Source organism: Athene cunicularia (assembly GCF_003259725.1).
Source record: "Athene cunicularia isolate RWA chromosome 1 unlocalized genomic scaffold, athCun1 chr1_part2, whole genome shotgun sequence".
Classification (NCBI taxonomy): Eukaryota; Metazoa; Chordata; class Aves; order Strigiformes; family Strigidae; genus Athene; species Athene cunicularia.
This window is the reverse complement of record NW_020799092.1, coordinates 3,624,321-3,629,530: the sequence shown is the minus strand read 5'-3', so window position 1 is coordinate 3,629,530 and position 5,210 is coordinate 3,624,321. Positions and strand designations below refer to the sequence as shown.

General features: G+C 45.0%; 1 protein-coding gene across 3 annotated transcripts in view; it reads left to right on the top strand.

Moving 5' to 3' along the window:
* Positions 1-2,267: 2,267 nt before the first annotated feature.
* The window catches only part of TCF20 (transcription factor 20), a 117,112-nt gene continuing 114,169 nt past the window's right edge, over positions 2,268-5,210 (top strand). For all 3 annotated transcript variants that reach the window (XM_026868568.1, XM_026868567.1, XM_026868566.1), the window contains exon 1: positions 2,268-2,374. The gene's annotated coding sequence lies outside the window, so the exon portion shown is untranslated. The remainder of the gene's footprint in view (positions 2,375-5,210) is intronic.

The window sequence follows — 5,210 nt, the reverse complement described above, 5'->3', positions numbered from 1 at the left end:
TGCTGACCTGCAGGGCTGCAGGCAGCCTCCCTGCCCTTGTGGCAGCTTCCAGCTCTGGCTCTGAGCCCAAGCTAATAATCCTGACAGGTTTTACTGGCTTGTGCTCTACTCTGTGCCTTGCTGTAGGGGAGACGGTGTGTGAGGTTGTGGTTTGCATGACTTTCAGCATCATGCTGGCCCTGGGATTCCACCCGGCAGATCTGTGTGAAACCCAAACCTTGTAATAAGCACCGGCTGAGCCTCTGGTAGAGCCTAGCTTTGCTCAGAAGCCTTTTGCTTCCCTACCTGCAGGTGACCGACTAGCACAGATGTCATCCAGACACACCTTCTGATTGTCTCTGGCTGTCTAGATGATTGCCAGCAGTATGGGGTTTGGGTGGAAGTAGGAGGTGTTGATAGCCAGGAAAGGAAAAATTCATCAGAGGGTAATGAAGATCTCCTCTCACCACTCTCCCCACGCATCAGAGCACACTTTAAAAAAATAGAGCGTTCATCTTTGACCCCCATTAATGACTGGCTTGGTCTGTGTAAGAGTTTTATGAGTCTGCTGCTGCTCCCACAGAGTTTAATTATTTAGAGCGTGAGGTGGAGGTTGGTGCTTTCACTGCTGATGGTCCAGGGTTCAGGCCCTCCTGATGGGCTGGGGAGGTTGGTTACAGAAACAGTTTGGCTGGGTATGCAACGGCTTGCTCTGAGGATCCTAAGGGAGATGCGAGGGCTGGGAGTGTATCCTTCTCTGATTGTGTGAGTTCCACATGACTGTGTCATGTTGAATTCACAGTGTGTGTTCTTCAGGGGGTACTTAATGGTCTGGACCTTGGATACCTTAAATAACTACCTGAAGCTGCTGGGTGGGCACTCTTGTGGCAGATACTGCTTGTTGCTGAGCTCCCCAGTCAGTGGTAGAGACTTTAGGGGCTGGTGTAAGACTCTGGCAGCAATATCTGATTTATCAGCCCAGGGCTACAGGCCCTTACTGTTCCCTGTGGTGGCATACCTTTGCCTGCCTTTTTTCTGCTAACAGCCCCCTCCCGCTTCCCCCAGCTCCTGCTCTGCACTGTAGCAACTACTGTAAGATCCCATCTTCAGCCTACCGGTCCCTTCCCTTTGCAGTATGTCATCTTGTTCTTGCCTTCCCTACTTTTCCCCATCCAGCTTTTCTCTGCTGTTAATCCTCTCAGGATTTGGGAATACAGAGCAGGCGACTGACTGATGTGCCTGGAGACCTTTGTGAGGCTTGCGTTCCTAAGCAGGTGGCCGGCCAGCTAGACCAGGAGTATTTCCCTCCTCTTCTGCTGACCATTCAGCCAGGTTTCCACTTCTAGTAGGAAAGTGCCTGGCTCCAGGTTAGCTGACTGGGATGTGGGCTGGTTTGACACATTGGCTGGCCAGCTGGGAGGGTCACACTGACAATCCTTGCCTTCTGGCTGCTGCTGGAATGGGTGAATTTCTCTTGGGATTGTGCCACCTCTTACATTGGTTGTGGTACTCATCAGCTCTGAAATGAAACAGCAGCAACTGTACAGTGCAAGACTGTAAATGGAGGCTTTTTTCAGAGACAAAGTGGTTGATATTGGCTGATCTGGATTTGGCTGATAGCAAAATAAATTTATGGGTGGACTGGGAAGCCTTGTTTAATGTGGGAGGTTCACACTGTATTTCTTGTACCATGCCCGTCGATAATGGAAAATGCCTATCACAGCAGACACTAAGCTAGTAGATTGCCTGGTGTGTTGCTGCTTCTGACGGCTGAGCTTGTTCTGAATGCTGGGGCTCACTTCTGTACTCTGCCTGCTGCCATTTCTTACCCCCTGAGCTCAGGGACCACTTGAACCTTCACCTTCTTGCATCTGCTCTTGTGCCATCTCCTCATACGTGTCTGATCTCCAGTTTTCTGCCATGGCCAGGGCCTGTGCAGGCTCTTGGTTGCATGCCAATGGGCTCTTCATGCTATCCCTATTTATCCTGGTTTATCTCTTCCCACCTGTTTCCCTATTCCTATTTAATTTCCTTTGGTATGGGACTAATGTTTCAGGTTGTGTTTGGGAGTCTGGGTTGAGCTGACATGGCAGAAAGAGGGTGGAGGGGAGGAAGGGGCTTATACTGGTAGATACGAGTTTCTGCCATCCACTCAGTCTTTAATCTGTTGATTATTATGGATTTACTAAATCAGCTGGATCTGCTAGACAAATGCCAGGTGCTCTGTGTGTGTCCATATTCTACCCTGTTTTTCTATTTTTTTCTTTTTCCTGAACATTAATAGGATTTTGCCCGTTGATGATTAAAACATCGCCTGGAGTTTTGGAATGGATCAGATGCATCAATCAAATGTTACCACATTGCACCCAAAGAGAGGAATGCCATCCAGCTGGGGGTAGGGTCTGTTTTTTCTTTGCCCCCATCAGTATTTAGAGTTACTGGAAACCTTTTTGGGTTTCTAAATGCGAGACTTTTTAGTAGAAAGTACTGATTTTCAAAATGAATTACTTTATTGTGTGAAAAATTGACTACTTTATTTTTTACTGGTATGGAACATTGTTGTGTCTCTTTATAATCAAAATGTTGTTAATAATCTTGAGGCTTTTCAGGACTTCGGTAAAGAAAGCATTTCCGTAACTACTTCAGATATTTTGGGAGGGAAATTTTATGTTTTAAATGAAAAGTAAATCTATTCTGATTATTAAGAAAGATGAAAATAATTTAACTTTTTACAGAAATGTTGAGGTTTGGATTGTTTGTCCCAGTTCTAGAAATTAATGTAAAACTTCAATATTGCTGCATAAACTATTCCCCTTGCAGCAGGGAAGAGGAAGCGAGTAGGTCAGTAGGAAGCCGCATCTCTTTGTCTGCTGCTTATAGGTACGTGGCTACTGTGGCAGCAGGTATAGCATGAGACCTGGAATGAAATAAAAAGTCGGGGAGAATGTGAATCCAGAGCCTTACATGGGCTTAAAGCACAGGTTGCAGCCAGAGCGGCAAACTGAAGTGGCTTTTTGGCTCCCTTCCACTTGCTAGTGTATGGCTACCCGTTATCCTCTCGCTGGTATGCCACTTGCCTGTTTCAGCAGAGAGGCTGCAGAGACAAAACACTTACCTGGCACTCAGAAGCGGGATGGACTTTCCAGGTCAGGCATGAGAAGATGTGCGTTAGGGCTTGTGTCCGGAAGTAATGCTGTTCCAGCATTGCTCACTTGAAATCCAAAGCTCCTTATGCTTCACGTTGATTTCCTGTTCTTGTTAAAATTGCTTTTGCTTTAAAAATGAAGGGTCTTAAAGCTGAGGGGTTTGACAGAGCATGCTGCAGAATGATTCTTTTCTCCTCATTGTGTAAGTTTCCTGAATGAATGATTTTGAAGTAAAGTAATATTTCCCTGCAGAGCCTGCCTCTGTTAAGTCTTTAGACTGTCACAGCAACAGTGAGACTACTAAGTGCAATATTAATAATTTATGTGTGTCCCTCATTTTGGACCTTTGTCAGTCATTTCAGCCTCAGCAGGCTGGGAGAGATGAGAACAGAACGTATAAGTTTTGCTGCTGTTCTCTCTGCATATCTTCTCAGGGTAGGCAAAGGATTTTTGTCTCCAGAGAATGTCTATCTGGAACCTTTTAGCAGTGCTAAATTTACAGACATAATACCAGAAAATAGCACAATGGTGTCTCATTTCAGTCATCTCTGCACAGGGTTGTACTGCTTTCATTGGACATCTGCAACAAGTGTGGGTCAGATGTTTGTGAGCTTTGCCTGGTTGCAGTAGGTGAGGGAGAGGTGAACCTTTTATGGGTCCCTTCTGTGGGATGAGCCCAGCCAGGGCTTTGCTGCGTATGTATAATCAGCCTCAAATGTTTCTGTGCTGCCGCAGCTGCACATATCTCTCTTCAAAACTGGGCATCATGTTCTTGGTTCCCTCCCTCATCCTCTTCTAAAGGGAGCGAGATGGTCAGGTAGTTTGTGTTTCCTGAGTAGACCCCTGCTTGAGGAGAGGAGCAGAAGACTCTCTGAGCTAAATAAAAAGGGTCTTCAGAAACAAGACTGATGAGAGGATGTCATCAAAGAATTCAGCTGGTTTAAATACAAAGTATAGTGAATTCTGGAGTTAACTTACAGGCTTGCACTTTGTGTTAGCAATCATCTGAACACCTTCCAGCCTGGCTGTCTACTAGGTGGTACTTCAAATCCTGTTGGAAGCACAACACTGCATTTTGGGGAGTTTGTAGGGCCACTGGTGTAGCATGCGTGAACTAGTTGACGTGTTTCAGCGAGTCTGTGTTGTTGTGGGCAGGTACTGAACAGTTTGAGTCAGATTAGTCTGCTTTGAGTGGTATTTAGCAAGTGGGCAAGTAGTTCGCAGGAAGTTGGAGAGTTAGCTCCCATCTGTTGCTCGTAGTCCAAAGTGGTTGATTCACCCCAGGCAGTGGGGGACCCAGGAGTTCTGTGCGGATGGATGGATGGATGGATGGATGGATGGATGGATGGATGGGTGGGATTGTCTTGGAGAGGAGAATGTTCTGCAAAGAATTTAATGTGTATCTTAAGCCTGAAATAGCTTTACTGAGGAAAGATGGATTTCTGGAATAATTATTGGGGGTAAACTGATTTTTCTTTAAAACTGGACTACATTGTTTCAAATTCTGTTTTGAATGTCTTGCCTTGAAAAAAAAACGGCTCAGAAATTGATGTGTGTGTGCAGAAGGATCTGCAGAAAGATGAATGGGTAAGAAGAAACTTGGTCTAATTGTTTTGTATTGCACTTATTACAAGATCTTTTCATTTGAGACTGATCCATGGTTTATACCTTTATAGTTCAAACATACTCTCCTCTCAGATTCTCTGTTAAGTCTCCCTGAGAGCTTGTATGTACAATTTGAAGAAAACAAGATATAACTGAGTTTAAGATTTCTTGACCTTAAATTTTAATACTTAAATTGCATAGCCAAATGACTTGAATGCTGGTGAATGATTATAGTTCAGAAAGAAACTAAGATGTCTTGTTGGACTTCAGATGTCTTGGTTGCAGCAATGAGAATTTTTTTTTTTTGACTGCTAAGTGGGTAGAGCCTTACTACTGGCTCTGCACTTGAGTGCTTTGTCTACTATACACATGCATTTGTAACAAAAGACTTTTTGCAAAGCAGCACTGATTTCTTCTGCAAAATAGAGAGAATTGGGAAGCTGAGGTGGAAGACTCCTTCCCCCCCCCCGCCCTTCCCCT